This window comes from Benincasa hispida, chromosome 12 (assembly GCF_027475165.1).
Source record: "Benincasa hispida cultivar pf3 chromosome 12, pf3_genome.v1.1, whole genome shotgun sequence".
Classification (NCBI taxonomy): Eukaryota; Viridiplantae; Streptophyta; class Magnoliopsida; order Cucurbitales; family Cucurbitaceae; genus Benincasa; species Benincasa hispida.
In genome coordinates this window covers 2803726-2821346 of record NC_143489.1, presented here as the reverse complement: position 1 = coordinate 2821346, position 17621 = coordinate 2803726, and the positions used below count along the sequence as shown (strand labels likewise).

The 17621-nt window shown below is 37.7% G+C and overlaps 1 non-coding gene across 1 annotated transcript; it reads right to left on the bottom strand.

The window, feature by feature from the left end:
* Positions 1 to 17012: 17012 nt before the first annotated feature.
* Positions 17013 to 17117, bottom strand: LOC120068624 (small nucleolar RNA R71). Its single transcript, XR_005479262.1, has one exon. It is a non-coding gene; the product is annotated as a small nucleolar RNA R71 (small nucleolar RNA).
* Between the last annotated feature and the right edge of the window lie 504 nt (positions 17118 to 17621).

The window sequence follows — 17621 nt, the reverse complement described above, 5'->3', positions numbered from 1 at the left end:
TATCCCTATACCAAATTTCGAGGACAATTTCTTAAAGGGGAGGTAAATCGTAAACCCTGAACCCTACTTTTCCTATTTAAATATGTTAATGAATATATTGAGTTGATTTAAATATGAGTTAATGTTATGTTGCAGGGAAAAGTTGAGGAATAAGGAAAATGAAGGAAGGAAATTCTAAGTGTTGAAAGTTGTCATCCACGAGTAGCCTCGAGGTTAGCCTTAGCAAGTAAAATGTGGCCAAGTATAGGAACTAGGCCTGGACGGCCTGTGCATTAATGAGAGGTTTCCATGTGCGATGGCCTTGTTAGTGGAGGTTTGGCGAGCAATTGGAAAGATTGGTCGTGATGGTTAAGTGTTGGACGCATGAAGGCACCATGTGTTGGTAAGGAATGTGCGGCAGCCAAGGGTTTTAGAGGTTAGTGTGGCATGCGACTAAGTGTGTTGTCTTAGGCAATGATAAGAGTGGGCGGTGCTAGGCAAATGGCTTAAGCAAACAAAACTGGGCATTGGCATGATGTGTAGGCGCTAGTTAGTAAGTGTACAATGGTCGGGAGCTTGCCATTCGTTGATGAGGGGCATGCGGTGATCAAGGCCTTAGGAGGTTAGTGTTGTATACGCAAGGCAAGTGCGTTAGGTGCACGACAAGAGTGAGACAGCTAGGCGGGGAGTTGTGTGATGCATTGTGTAGGCATGTTTGAAGGCTTGGATGCATAGAAGACAGTGTGTGCGTTGAGGTGTGGCTGAAGGGATGCTTAGGACATATTGGTGCATGGTGTGCATTGATGGTGTGTGTGTCTACCACATAGCCAAGGTTTAACACCGAAAGATATTTCTAAATGTTCAACGCATAGTAAGGTAGGTGTTGAGAGGTAAGACTAATGTGAGCTTAATTATGCAAGTTAGTCTAAAAATGGAGACCATTACTAGTATCTAAAGCATGTTGTTATGTCCACAAGGTTGACACCAATAGGAGAAGCTTACCAACCTTAAAGGGAATTGCCAAAGGTAGTGAGTGACTATGATTGTTTTCTAAATGTTTTTAGAAATCCATATTTTAATAAAGCTTATTCTCATGCTAGTTCTTTATAAGAAGTTTCCAAGCAACACATGTTTCCTATGCTTTTAACTCATGCTAGTTGTTTAAGTAAGAAACATGTTTTAATTAACAAATTTCCAACTACTCAAAGCATGCATTAGATGTTTATACCTAAATGACTTGATTCTTACCACTCTGCTTATGTCATTATGTTTTAAGCATATACATTTCAGTAAATAAGTTTTGTGTTGATTAAGTTAAGCTCGAAGTTGAAGGCCTTAGAGAAGGTATCTGAGTAGTAGTACCTAAGGTATGATGGTACTTAGTTATTACCACGTGCATGTAGGTAGAATCAACGTTGGTTGTGTTGAGGTCACTCCACATCAGCTAAGGCTTGACATTAGAAGATTGAACAAAATAGCTCTCTCTCACCTAAGAATCAGTTTAGTTATGTTTTTAGTTATGAGGAACTTATAGAAATTTTATGTACATGTTGCTTGGCAAGTTTCAAATTTTAGTATTCGACTTCTAGTTTTCAATTTTAAGCATGAGAACTATGTTTAATTATGTCCTTGACTAAGCTAGTAACTCACCCTATTTTGAATGTTTTTCTCTCCCTAGGTAGTGGCCAACTTCCCAAAAGAAAACTCTATTGCTGCTCTGCCACTCAAGGTCTCTATCTCAGAAAGAAGTTTAGGTGATGGTTCTATAATTACTTGTACACATGTCTTGTTCATATAAGGACTAGTTTCGCATGCCAGGGTCCACTGGATCTTGTAAGGTACATATGCTGTGTTTATGGAAAGTTGTGTGAAACCATGTTGCTGTTTGAATATGTGAAGTGTTGGTTGATCTGTTTAGTATGTTTATAAATATGTTTGTATTCTAGGGTTTCTAAGCAGGTTAAGTAGGTCAGTTAGGCAGTAAGTGCTACAAAAGGGTGGTAACTACTGTAGTCACATTTCAAGTTAAGAGAGTAATCTGGGAGAAGGTATGATAGGTGGACAGTATATGGACTTAAGATCTCAAAACTATATGCTAGAAGAAAATATGAGGTATCATAAACCACGAAGCAAAATTTTTTTAAGTGAAATTTCTAGTGAATCTACTGTGATTTCAACAAAGGTTGTTGGAAGGCTTGATACATCATTAAGAGTTGTTGATGTGGGTTTGTCTAGTCATACATATCCATCTCAAGAGTTGAGATTGCCTCAACGTATTGAAAGGGTTATGAACCCACATGTACGTTACATGGGTTTAATAGAATCCCAAGACATCATAGCTAATGATGGAGTTGAGGATCCATTGTCTTATAAACAAGCAATGGAAGATGTTGACAGGGATGAATGGATTAAAGAAATGAATCAAGAAATGGAGTCCATGTACTTCAATTCTGTTTGGGAGCTTATAGATCAACTAGGGGTAAAACCTATAGGTTGTAAATAGATCTACAAGAGAAAAAGCGGTGTAGATGGAAAGGTACAAACCTTTAAAGCTAGACTACTGGCAAAGGATTATACCCAAGTTAAGGGAGTGGACTATGAAGAAACATAAATACTACCTTTTTGAATGGTAATCTTGAAGAGACCATCTATATGAATTAACCAAAAGGATTCATTGAACAGGATCAAGAGCAAAAGGTTTGCAAGTTGGATCTGTCCATTTGTGGACAGAAACAAGCATCTCGATCTTGGAATATAAAATTTGATGTTGTGATCAAATCTTATAGCTTTGATCATAATGTTGATGAGCCTTGTGTTTACAAGAAAATCATCAACAGCTCAGTAGCTTTCCTCATACTATATGTGGATGATATCCTACCCATTGGGAATGACGTTAGTTTTTTGACTGATGTAAAGAAATGGTTGACCGCCAAATCCTAAATGAAAATTTTAGGAGAGGAGCAGTTTATTCTAGGGATCCAGATTATCAGGGATCATAAGAATAAAAGGTTGGCATTGTCTCAGGAATCGTATATTGACAAGATGCTTGTTAGATATTTGATGCCAAATTTCGAGAAGGGTTTATTACCTTTTAGGCATGGGGTTGTATTGTCTAAGAAGTAGTGTTCTAAGACTCCTCAAGAGGTTGAGGAAATGAGACGAATTCCCTATGCTTCGGCTGTTGGTAGCCTTATGTATGCAATGTTATGTACCAAACCTGACATTTTCTATGTAGTAGAGATTGTCAATAAATGTCAATCTAATCCAGGATTAGATCATAGGACAGCAGTAAAAAAAATCCTCAAGTACCTTCGAAGAATGAGAAACTATATGTTTATGTATGGAGATAAGGATTTGATCATTACAGGATACATAAACTTTGACTTTAAGAGTGATTAGGATTCTCGAAAATCCACATCAGGGTCAGTGTTTACACCGAATGGAAGAGTTATAGTTTGGCGAAGCATCAAGCAAGGATGCACGCAGACTCCACTATGGAAGTTGAATACGTAGCTGCTAGTGAAACTGCTAAATAGTTTGTTTAGCTTAAGAAGTTCCTTACTGATTTAGAAGTTTTTCCAAATATGTATTTGCTCATCACACTTTATTGTGATAACAGTGGTACTGTGACAAATTCTAAGGAACTTAGGAGTCATTGAAGAGGCAAAAACATTGAATGGAAATATCACTTGATTTGGAAGATTGTGCATCGAAGGGACGTGACTGTCATGAAGATTGCTTCGAAGCACAACGTTGTTGATCTGTTTACAAAGGCTCTCACGGCTAAAGTCTTTGACGGTCATCTAGAAAGTCTGGATCTACAGGATATGCGGCATATTGTCTAGGGTAAGTGGGAGATGTTACTGAGGTATAGTATATGCCCTAGTTTATTGTATTTTGTACTTTGTATTGTACATTTGGCTCCCTAAGCATTAGGACAAGTGGGAGATTTTTTCGATTGGTGTCCTAAATCTCCTATGTTCTCATAGTTTGTAAACATTGAATAAATAAGTTGTTATTAATAAAATAATTGTTTTTTTATGAACATACACGTACTCCAATAAACTAAGTTCCTAGTTTATTTTATGTAATTTAAACAAGTATGTAGAGACATACGGATGGATCTTGTTTAAATAAAAACCTAAATGGTTTGTAGTAGATGGATAAGGTTAGGTACCTTATCCTGCTAACACTACAGATACGACCCGCTTTGTACATATTACAAGTGTTGTAAAGTGCAACAACTGATCTGATCCTGATCATTCATGTGAGGACATGTGAGCGGAGGTATCTTATAGAAAGAGTTTGTATAAGACCAGACCATGAAATGGTTAGTCTCATGTATAACGTCGTTAATAATAGAGATTTACATTTCACCAGGATGACCATAGATGACATGACCTGAATCCTGATTGAGTTGTGAACTTCTGCTCATGAAGGCGGTCCTTTGATTTGCATGGATAAGACTGGCAAGATTTCCAACTCAATAAGTCTACCATTTTGAAGATTCATGTGATTGGGGAGCTGGGAACATAGCTACACAAGACAGAATTCATTCCTTCCCTAATGTCGGGGTAATTAGATAAATTGCTCCATTAAGGGTTGATTCCGAGGCTTGAACAATGTGGCCACACCCTATCTTGGCCCTAGAGGGACTTGGTCATTGTTAGACTATGACTTATTGTACATTAGAGAAATCAGTGTTACTTAAAAAGTTTGATGTAACTACAGGGGAAAAACGGTAATTTTGTTCAAGTGTATTTATAAGCAATTTGTAAAGGGTCATCGAACTGTTGATTGGTTATATCAAATGGACACAGAAATATATTTGTAGTGCAAAGAGTGCAGCTGTCGGTCTTTAATAGAGTGACCGCTAGTTAATGGAAGTTGGGTAATTTAATTAAAGAGTTTAATTAATTGTCCAAGCACCATTGGAGCTTCAATCTACGGGTCCATAAGGTCTCCTATGTAGCTCAACGGGGATTTAGTTGAGAATTGATTTTGGATTAATTTGAAGTGTTCAAAATAATTGAGGGAATTAATTATATATGATATAATTATTATAATGCATTAGATACATTATAATATAAAGTATTTTGAGAGGAATTTGTATATGATTCAAATACTAAATTTATGAATGAGATTCATATAATTAAACTTAATATAAATATAATTTTTGTTAAATACCATAAATAGTTGAGAGGATTTAAATATGTAGATATGATTTATAATTTAATTAAAGGGAGGAAGTTACAACTCCCTCCCCCTAATTTCTCTCAAGTGACGTGTAGTGTGTGGGAGTAGATCAGTTCCCTTCACAAATGAGGAGAAGAAAAATAAGGAAACATTAAATGAATGGTTTCTACATACAAAATCGTGTAACTGATGCATCTTTCTCCTCAACATCCAAAATCATATGAATGGCTACTTCTTAAAGTGGGCAATTTACAACGTGTCTTTAGCCCTCTTTCTGATATCGTAACTCGTGTCATGGGGAGAATCTTGCTATGAAATATTTCACCCTTAACCCCATGCGGCGCCAAGGACCTCTCCTTGTCCAAAACACCCAAATAACCACTCAAACACATGCAAGATCTCAAAGGACATTTTAAAACTTTATATACTCACAATGTATATTGACTAGAGAGAAGAAAGAGAGAGACATATGTACTATGGAAACATAACACTTTATTATCAAAGGCTATCAAACCACACTTACGAGACTAGAGACCGGAAGTTTCCCCACGTGAGAGACCTTTCTTAGTAAGGACCCTTCCCAAAAAAGAGTAAAATGCCTAAAGGATTGGATTCCTTAGACAACCCCCATGGCCATCCTTTTATAGTGTGCCTCTCCCGTTTGTGCTAGGATGGCATCAAGCTTGCCTCTCCTATAGACTGTGTGTGTCGCCTTGTCAATCGTTGCTTGGTGCATGTATGTGACACTCGTAAACAATGTATAGCCTTATGCGCAACCAGTTCCTTCGACCATGGAGTTCGACATTGCCCGTATGGGCAACGCATGCACGTGTGTTAGCTGTTGTTGTGCGCTACAGCAAGTGCCTAAGTGCATGTACTTGTCATGTACCTTGCTAGCCTCAGTCACACCTTGACACTCTCGTGTGCGCCTCTTATGCACGAACAGTCGTGCTAACCTCTAAGCACAGGGCATGGGCCGCCTACCCACGATATGCACTGTGTCATGCTAACTTTCTATTAGCTTCATGCACTTGAGCCTCACCTATGTATGCACATGCTATCGATGTGTTGCATACATGCCTCATAGGTGCTTATAGGATCTCACATGCTAGCACTGAATAGACCTATTGATGTCGCATTACCCTGCTCTTCACTTGTGTTCTACCGGCCATGCACATGCCTCGGAACTATTGCTTGCAAGTTTCCACCAACTGTTCCAGTGCTCAAGAACTATTCTAGAGGTTTTCCTCTTCATCGGCCTTCTTCTCACAAGAAAATCTGTCCGTCGATTTTTCCTATTCATTGTCAGGGTTGTATTGATGGAGTAAACTAACATGCAGCAGAGGAAAACAAAATAAATAGGCACTCTAATTACACCTAATTTGTGTTTAAAACATGCTTTAGAAAAACTGTATCATAAAAGGGTTTGCTGAACACAATATCTTTGATGAACCTTCTTCAAAACCAGCTGAGCTCCACGAAAAGATGCTTCGATCTTCAAGTAAACCACCACAAAGATCTTCTCTACTATTTTATTGCAAGGATTGTGTGGTGGAAACACTAAATTGAGCTGGTTTTAATAGAATTGAAGAGGGTTTGTTGAGGGTTCTTAACTCTGCACAATTTTTGTAGAAATTCCACATGCTTTGCTAATCATTCAGCCTAACACTCAAATTTATAAAGCTTTCAACGTGCAATCTCAAAGCTTGCATGAAGGTGAGCTCTTTCTTCATGAATTGAGTTGAATTGGATGAATAAGGTGCTTGTACGTTTAGTGGAGATTTTCAACTTTTGGAAATTTCCCTTTTGCTTTTCAAATTGTATTTTCAAAAATGATTTCTAAAATCAATTTAATAAATAAATCAATTTAATTGTTGATAAGTTTTATAAAAATTAATTCAATTAATTAATTTTTAGATAAAACTAATTAATTAAACCTTTTAATTTTTTGTTAATTTAATATCTAATATAAATTAATAAAACACCAATTTCACTACAATGAATTTAATTTCATATAATTAATATTTAAATCATAACTTAAACATTAATCGATTCTCCAATTTGTTTAATTGTGATAAAATTAAACATTTCAATTGTATCGAATACAATTAATAGAAACCTTAATTGAATTTGAACATTTCAAATTCTAAACCCTTATTACAAATCTCACCAAGATTACTCAATTTACTCATCCAAATTACGAGCTAATAGAGGGACCGGATCTACAAATCCTGAGTTCCAACGATTTGCAATTAATTGGTTAAACTCTTTAAATCAAATTAATCATTATTTGTTAGCTACCAAGACATTTCACTATAGCTCGATAGTTGCACTCTTCACAATGTAGATATATTTCTATCAATTTTAATCATAATCGGTAAGTCAACCCTTCATAGGTCGTTTTATAGCTGGGTCAAAGATTACCGTTTTACCCCTATAAATACATCTTGCTCCTTAAGCTCCCACTGATCCTCCATTGAATAATTGATTGATAGTCCAACTTATAAACCATAACCCTCTCTTTCATGAGAGGGCGGGGCCCCATTGTTCAAGACTAGGCATCATCGCTTAAGAGAACAACCTATCTGCTAACCCTAAGTTGGGTAGGAGTGAATTTCATATTGCAAAGCTATGTCCCCAACTATCTATCCAATCTTATCTCCAAAATGGGATGCTTATTGAGTACTGCTATTGGACTACTCTCACCTACGCAAATAAAAGGATAATCCCGAATAAATAGGAATTCATAGTTAACTTAGGATTAAGATCGAGTTACCCTAAGTTATTGAGTTTGAAATAGTCAGTTTTAACAGTGAACGGTTATTACAAAGAAAAGTGACTATTTCAAGGTCTAGTCTTAATAGGTCGCATCCAATAGTGTCACCAGAATGATGTATCCAATCTCATCCATATACTTATAGACCATTTTGAATACATACTAAAACTTGATCCTCTTTTATGTCGCCACATAAAGTTAAAGTATTCATATTATAGCCATAGATTTGTTTATTGGATTTTCATAAAAGAATGCAATATCAATAATAATTTGTTGAATAAAGTATTCAACAATATTTTTATTGATAAATAGAATGTGTTAACAATATTTACGAACTGCGAGTTTAGGACATTCTCAACAATCTCCCATTTAGACTAACACTCTAGTGAGACAAACCTATAAATACATAATGTTTACAGTGTTGAGAAATAAAAAGAGAAAAATACAATAAACTAGGGCATCTAAAATACCCTTTGACATTCTCTCACTTGCCCTAGATTATGATTTTCGTAGTCTTAGACCAACCAGGTGGCCCTCGAACACTTTAGCCGAGAGGGCATTCGTAAAAGGATCAACAAGGTTGTCTTCTAAGGCTATCTACCTTCTAATGAGATGTTACTTTCTTTCGATGTGTTTTTCACGTTTGTGACTCTTGGTTCCTTGGAATTAGCAATTGCACCACTATTGTCACAATACGGAGTAATGGCCAGATACATTATTAGCTCTCAGAAAGAGCTATTATTCCTAGCTTAATTTGTGCTCGTTAGTGGATTTTATGTGTTTATTTCCCTATTTTGTAGTTATCGAGTAATCAAGAGGTAGAATTAATCATTGGTGAAGAACGGGGTTAATTTGAATCAATTTGGAGTTCATTTGAACATCTAGACTTCAAAGGAGTTGAAAAGATCAAAGTGCCATCGAGTTCCACTAAGTATGATCAGCCACCGAGCATCAGCGAATTGAAGGAACTCTTAACAAGGACACCCGTGAGCGGAAGCGAGATCGTTCCAAACCCTATTGTGACAAAATATACACATTTACAATCAAACAGTATTAGTTATGCAAAACTCTAACAATTACAACATGTTTTCAAAAAGGGAAATACTAAGGTTCAAGTGAACTTACCCTTGAAAAACTATTCTTCTCGTTCCCTCAAACTTTGTTGCATGATCATTCACCAAACACGAACTTTAGGCTTCAGTAATCTCCTCAAACAAGCACCAACAACACTCGTCCCTTGAACAGTAAACAGACACCACCAGCAGGTTACCTCAGTATTCTCGGTGTGAGAATCCAGGAGCTGTGGGCTCTGTAGGATTTGGTAGAGGGTAGGAGGAATTTGGCAGGTCGTATAGACGATCGAATAAGTGGGAGATAAGTTTAGTCCATCATATAGACAATGTACTCAATCATGTAGCAGATAAGTGACTATCGTATAGAAAACATGTTACACGATCGTGTATGCTTTCAAGCTATTGTATTGCTTATGCTTTTGATCGTCCGATTCACTATATCGAAATGATTACATAATGTAAAAATGAAAACGGTTTTCATTTTAACCATCAATTACCATAATTGATGACAACTTCCCACTAAGTCGGTTATGGGAGAAAAAACTGTAAACAATTATCCTATAATTGATTTAGTTACAAATATAATCAATATATTCATTACCTATAGTTTTAATATCACATCTCATGCATTATATAAACCATAGTTCTTTTTCTTCCTTTTAGAATTTAATAATAGTTCCTCCATTTAATGTATCTAATACATTAATTCAATTATATCTCATATAATTCATACAATTTAATTATATCATATATAATCAAATTTCCTCTTGTTAATTTGAATATTTCAGACTAACCTAAAAGCTGATTCTCAACATGAATCCATTGAGCTATCGAGGGGAACTTATGGACCTATAGCTTGAAGCTCCAACGGTACGTGAATAACTGACTAAACTCTTCAATCACGATATCCACCATCCATTAACTGTCAGGCATTCCACTAAAGATTGAAAGCTACACTCTTTGTGCTACAGATATATTTTCGTGTCCATTGGATATAACCAATCAACAATACAATGACTCTTCATAAATCGTTCGTAAGTACAGTCGGGCCAATTTACCATTTTGCCCCTATAATTACATCTAACTCTTTAAGTACCACTGATTCCTCTAATGAACAAGACATCATAGTCCTACTATGAGTAAATCCTTCTCAGGCCAAGATAAGGTGTGGCACCACATTGCTCAAGTCCCGGAATCAGCTCTTAAGAGGGCACTTTATCTACTTACTCTTAAATTGAGGAAGGAGTGAATTCCGTCTTATGTAGCTGAGTTCCCAACTCCTCAACCAAACGAATCCCCAAAGTGGTAGGCTTGAGTCGATGATCTGGCCACTCACACCCATACAAATAAAAAAATTGCCCTTATAGGCAGGAGTTTCCAACTCACTCAAGATTAAGGTCATGTTACCTATGGTCATCCTAGTGAAATGAAAGTCTCTGTCATGAAAGTCGTTATATATGAGACTAAATATTTCATGGTCCAGTATTATACAAACTATTTTATATAGAGCATCCCCGCTCGCATGTCTAATACATGAATGGCCAGGATCAGAACATTTATAGTACATTACAACACTTGTAACATCTACAAAGCAAGCCACACTCGTAGTGTCAACAGGATAAGGTTTCCCTCATTTATCCATCTACTATAGACCATTTAGGTTATCACTTAAAGCATGATCCACTTTTATGTCATTACATACATGCTTAAATTACAACGATAACCAAGGATCTTAGTTTATTGGTTTGTGGTTAATGCAACAAAATATCTCATATAGCAAAGACTATTGATAACTGGCAAAAATGCCAGTTATTATAAGCCTTTTGTTTAGAATTATGAGGGCTAACAAGTAGAAAATGCAGTGATAATACTTAAAATTTGTGAAAATTTGAGTTTTACGTCAATTAGCACCTAAATCCTCAATGACCCCAATATTATGCGTTACTTCGTGCCAAAGTGTCTATTTTTGTATCTATCGCAAGAATCAAACGCATGGGTTGGAAATAAGCAATTGTAGACAAAAGCATGCGCTGAAGCCAGGCAACCGTAAACACACTCTCATGCGCTAAAAACCAAGCAATCGCATGCGTCCATCGCACTATAGAGATATAGTCATGCGGCTGACCACCGAGAGGTGTGTGATGCGTTAGTGTGACGAGCTAGGATTACTTGAGTGATTTAAGATAATAAACATTACTATGCGTTAATGGTTGTTGTGTATCTACCAATTCTCATCGCAAGTCTTACATTGCTGAATCTGTTTAGTTAGGAGTAAAAGTAGTGTGTAAATCCATTAAACTTCTTCTTTTTACTTTTATTCATCGCCTCAAACGCATAGCTTCATAAAGCATTATTGAGTGACAAGTCCCTGTGTTTGACCTCGGATTACCCGAGAAACTTGCGTTTTCGTTATACTTGGCGAGAAGGCAAGAAAACTTGTGATAGGAATGCATGGTCATTGCATACTACATTAACACATTTTCATTCCAATGCATGACTGCCGACACATGGGCATAAACGCATAGCTTAAGCATGTACAATGCATGATTGCGTGCATAACCCCATCATCCGTTCCTTTTATCCAACAACTATAGTGAAGAAAATATCTCATATTATTACATCATAAAATGTTTGTTCATATACATGTTTACAAACTACTAGACCCAGCGATATTTAGGGCATTAGTCCCAACAATCTCCCGCTTATCCTAAAGCTAGTGGGGTGTACAAGAAAATTAGAACTACAAATCAATAAACTAGGGGACAAATACCTTGTACAACAATACTCCCACATGCCCTAGTCCAGCCGTGGACGGTCCCGTAGACCCATGCTATGAAGGTGACCCTCAAACACTATAGCCGTGAGAGCCTTTGTAAATGGGTTAGCAACTGTCACACCCCGCTCCAAATTATCCTCTTAACCGGGATGGAATGGTGACTACAACAGTTACTAATGCTTTTGTTGACACTTACTGCCTATCTAACCTGTTAAATTGCTCAAACCCTAAATACATACATTTCATCAATATATGAACAAATTAACTCAGAAGTTAACAAATTTACATTACAGGGTTTCATAGCATTGTTCATACATGATATTACAACTTAGTGAACCCCATCTAGAATACTAGTCCCTATCTAACAGACACATGTGTACTAACTAATACAGGTCTTCAATTAAGCTTCCTTCAACCTAACTCTTAGAGTGGTAGAGTAGCAAAAGAGAAGTCTTTTGGGTACTGACCACTACCTGAAAAGAAAACATTTGAAAACATGAGCTAGAAGCCCAGTGAGTGACTAATATTTAAAGCATAACTTTCATACATAAATTTAATATTAAAACTGAAAGCTTTATCTAAAAACATAAACTTGACAACTATTATTCATATCTTCATTAACATCACATAGCACTTTTTATGCTTTGCTAGACTATGCCTTAGTCTATTAGTCTAGAGTGGCCCTTTTGCTCACTCTTTATCATTTTTTACTACATTACTACTTAACTAGGAACGAACCCTTTTGTTCACTTCCTAAAAACATAATTTGTGACCATAATTGAGAGAGAGCCTTTACTCAATTCCTCAACGTCAATCCATAGCTGGTGTGGAGTGATCTCAATACTACCAATAACAACTTTTCCTTACATTCGTGTGATTCTAGTTTAAGTACCGTCATACCTTAGGTACTACTGCTCAGATACCTTCTCTGTTTCCTTCAATATCAAGCTGCTCGGATACCTTCTCCGTGTCCTTCAGTATCGAGCTATTCAGATTCTAAGACAAAGCTTCAGTACCTTTTTATCTAGTCCTTCAGTACTAAGCTATTCAAATTCTAAGACTGAGCTTCAGTACCTTATCATCTAGTCCTTCAGTACTGAGCTACTCATACTGAACTTGCATATTCTTATCTCTTACTGACTTAGTTGCCCAAAAGCATTCTATACTAATGCATCCTCATGTTCATTGAAAAGCATAGCATAAACATAATATTAATGTGAGATGCGTTTCTTGGAAACTATTTCAGAATAGTTGTCATAAATAGCTTTCAATAAACATGCATTGCTAAATATTCATAAGCATTAGCAATTTACATCACATTTAAAGCATTTAGAGTCACTCACTGTCCTTGGCAATCCTCTATTTAGATATTAGTCACATTTAGAGTCACTCACTGTCTTTGCAAATCCTCCATATATATGCTCACTGTGCGTTGAACATTTAGCCAAATTCTTAGGCCTTAACTTGACTAGGCAGCAACTTCATTACCTTGCGTCCATGGCTTGCGTCCATGCCTTGCTTTAGGCGTTCAAGCCTCCTATGCGACCAAGATTTCTCCTAATGCCTATTGCCCATTGCATGGCTTAGTTATATCATATCAACCAAGCGTTAGGCCTTCCTCGTTTCATAGCATAACTTTAGCGTGCATCGAGTTTCAACGCTTTGCGCACATCATATACTCCATCGTCTAGCGCCCAACGCCTATCGTCTAGCACCCAACATCTATCGTCTAGCACCCAACGCCTATCGTCTAGCACCCAACGTCTATCGCCTAGCACTTGTCATGCAGCTTATCGTCTAGCACTAATGTTGATCGTGCAGTGCCAACGCCCCATCGCTTAATTCTATCGTCCAACGTATAGTGCTATCGCTTAGCGCGACCCTTCATATTGTTTTGCCTCACTTTACCGCATCGCGTAGTGCCACTTATTTACTAGACGATCGTCCAGTGCACGCATCTCCAACGCCCAATGCCTAATCTCACGCACACTTAAGGCTGCCGCAAGCCTTATCAACACATCATGCCTTTCAACTCATATGTTCATCCTTAGTACCAATGCATAGTTCACCCTTATCTTCAACACTTAGCCTCTACAAGCCTTAGTTGCTACACACACATCCTCATGCGTCCACACTTCTCCATCAACGCATACCTACACTTGGCTTCCATACTTAGCAGCCAATTTTCACTTGTTATATTATCTAAAACTCACCCATGACTAAGTATTTCTAACACTTAGAATTTTCTTCCTCCATCATCCTACTTTCTTTACCTCCCTTCACAACTTTACTTAGCACGCCTGTTACTCACTTATGTAGGAAAAATGGAGTACGGAGTTTACATCAACATTGTGCTTCAAAGCTATCTTCGTGACTATCACATCTTCTTGATGGACAATCTCTTTGATAAAATGGTATTTTCGCTCGATATGTTTGTCGCGTTTGTGACTTCTCAGCTATCTGGAATTCGCCACAGCACCATTATTATCACAGTAAATGGTGATGGGCCTAAACATGTCTGGAACAACTTCCAAATCAGTCAAAAACTTTCTGAGCCAAACGGCCTCCTTAGCAACTTCACAAGCCGCTATGTACTCGGTCTCCATAGTGGAGTCAGCGATTCACCCTGCTTAGTGCTTCGCCATATTACAGCTCCTCCATTAAGAGTGAACACTAATTCTTAAGTGGATTTCCAAGAATCCTTATCAGTCTAGAAATAAGAGTCTATGTATCTAGTAAAGATCAAATCCTTAGATTCATACACAAGCATATAGTCCCTCGTTCTTTGAAGATACTTGAGGATATTCTTGACGGCAGTCTAGTAACCTTTTCCTGGATTAGTGATAACGGGCAGAAATGTACGTTATTACAACGAAGATATAAAACAATGAAGAATTGCGACGATAAAAATATATAAAATTGCGTCCAAAAGCATTAAGTTTAGAATATTGTGATCGCGTGCGTCCATCGCATGAAAGCAACTAACTTGTGTATTTTATGCAGAAAATGTGTTGGCGCAAGGCGAAATTGTGATCCAAGGAAATTAGCGTCCGAGTGCATTAACAAATTGTGACCGCAAGGCTATGCGGTCGTTTGCATTCGTGATAATCTACTCAAGAAGGTGGCCACATAGAGCCGGCGCATCAAGGTGAAAGCTTAATAAATCACGATAGGATAGAAAGCTGATGACGGCCGATTCTGAATTAAGTTGACAAGCCGTTACTGACACTGTAACAAGTACACTCAGCTTTTCCGTGATAATTATTCGGCGCATCAGACAAAAAATTAATGACATCCCTTCAGTGCAATCATTTGAGAGAAAAAGCTCTTCACTCTGAAGCTCTATAAATACCAGAGGCCACCATCGTTAAAGAAGTTCGGAGAGTTCGGTTCTGCAATTCATAAAATATAGTTCTTCTTCACCATTGATAGTCGTAGTCTGTAAATTTCTATACTTAGAAGGCGGAAGTGAGTGAATGGAGAATACGCTGAGAGATCATCTTGGTTAACTCGAAAGTGTGTCAGGAAGCATCGAAAACAGAAAGAGGGCCAACTCTTGTGAAAGCAAGAACATCTTTTGGGTAGAATAGAGATAACTCAGTGTAAAAGCCTTTGGAAGTAAGATATTGCTACCAGGCTCTCTACCCTTATTTTTCCATTATCATTTTGTATTATGAAATTATTTATAAAATGGAAATTGCATCTTTATATCTATCCACTCTCTTTACAGTACGCATGAGTAGCTAAAACCGTCGAATGGTTTGAGAAGCACTTAACTAACATTACCTGGGATCTTCACTTTATGCGATCATCTTGTATTATGTATGCATCATTCATCTTCTAGAGATGCTCGAAGGGTAGTCTTAAGATAGAATCTAGGCTTGGAAAAGTCAGATTAGAATCTAGGCTTGGGAGAGTCAGATTAAAACCGCATAATCAAGAGATAGAAGCTTAGGAATGAGTTATGTTTGCTATTAATACATCGCATGCACCCTAAAGATAGGATATGATTGTATCGGTCACCTTGTACCTGTGTGCATCATTCATAACCAAATAGGCAAGAAGTAGAGACTTAGGAATAAGCTCTATAGACATCATCACATACATCGCATGCGTCCTAAAACTAGGAGCTATCGCATTTGCATTAGAAAATGAATTATTGTCGCATGTGTGTAGCATGATCGCATAGTTTGAACGTAATCTCAGGAAATGCTAGCTAAAGACCTTCTCAACCCATTCCTCCGCATACTCATTGTATCTTTTGCATTATTAGCTCTTTTCTCAATTTCTCTACATAAACTTTATACTTTAAACAACACACCAACCAACACATTAATTTATTTGTTACCGTAAAGTAATCGAAAATTACCATCGCATACTTTTTTGTTAGTCCCTGTGTTCACCCTGGGCTTACCAGGCAACTTAGTAGGGTTTATACTTTGATCTGGCTAAGAAAACTTGCATGCACAACGCATATTCTACCATCGTATTCTACACCATTATTTTATCGCATTAAACATGCATCAAGTTTTTGGCGTCGTTGCCTGCGACTATGGTAATACATTGTGCTAACGGTAACTTTTTTATTTTCTTTGCAGACCCTCTGTCTCTGTGCACTGCTTCTCCTTAAAGGGAAGAAGCAGGCGTCATTTGAGCGAAGAACAAAATCCTGAGCCTGATTACGACCCAGAGATTGAGAATACCTTCCAAAGAAGAAGAAAGAACAACCGCCAATAACAACAACAACAAGATAAAGATCCAAACATGGCGAAACAACCAGAAAATGGAGCACTAGATGCAAATAATATTATGGAGAATCCCATCTTATTGGAGAACAACCACAATAGGCCCATTCGGGAGTATGCGTTGCCCAACCTCTATGATTTCTCACCAGGAATCATGAGGCCAGCGTTTGATGGATCGAGGTTCGAAATGAAATTGGTGATGCTGCAGATGATCCAAACTACCAGATAGATTGGTAGTAGGCATGGCGAGGACCCGCACGCCCACCTCTGAAGTTTCATTGAGATCTGCAACATGTTTATGTTCCCAAACATCTCCGCTGACGAGGTTCGATTAACATTTTTTCCATTTTCGTTGTGTGACCAGGCATGAAAATGGGCTTATTCTCTCGAACCAGGGGAGATTACCTTATGGGAACAAGTAGTTGAGAAGTTCATGAAGAAGTACTTCCCCTCGATGGAGAACACCGAAAGGAGGAAGTTGATCACTAATTTTGAACAAGATATTGATGAATCGCTCAGTGATGCCTGGGCGAGTTTAAGAGGCTGGTAAAAGATTGCCCGCATAACGGCTTACCAGATTGTTTACAGATGGAAATTTTCTACCATGGATTGAACCCTGCATCGCAGACGGCTGCCAACGCAGTAGCAATTGGAGGTCTGCTTGATAAAACTTACAATGAGGCCAAGAAAATACTTGATCGAATTTCTAAAAATCATTAAAGACAGTGACGCGAATAACGGGGCCATCACATCCCTTCAGAACCAAATGACTGCAATGATGAATTTGATACAAGGAATCGCAATTAGTAGCCCAATAATGCATAGTGGGCAAGTCAACACAATCAACCAGACGACCGTAAGTGTTGCTACTTGCGGTGAAAGCCATCCAATGGTCGAATGCCCAAGGAACCCACACTCAGTCATTTTGTGAGGAATAATCCGTTTTCGAACACGTATTACCCTGGGTGGAGAAACCACCCTAACTTCACGTGGAAAACCAACAACAAAATTTTCAACTCGTGGCGCAAAAGGAAAGGCCACCCGTATTCTTTCCGCGAACAAACGGTTAAACACAA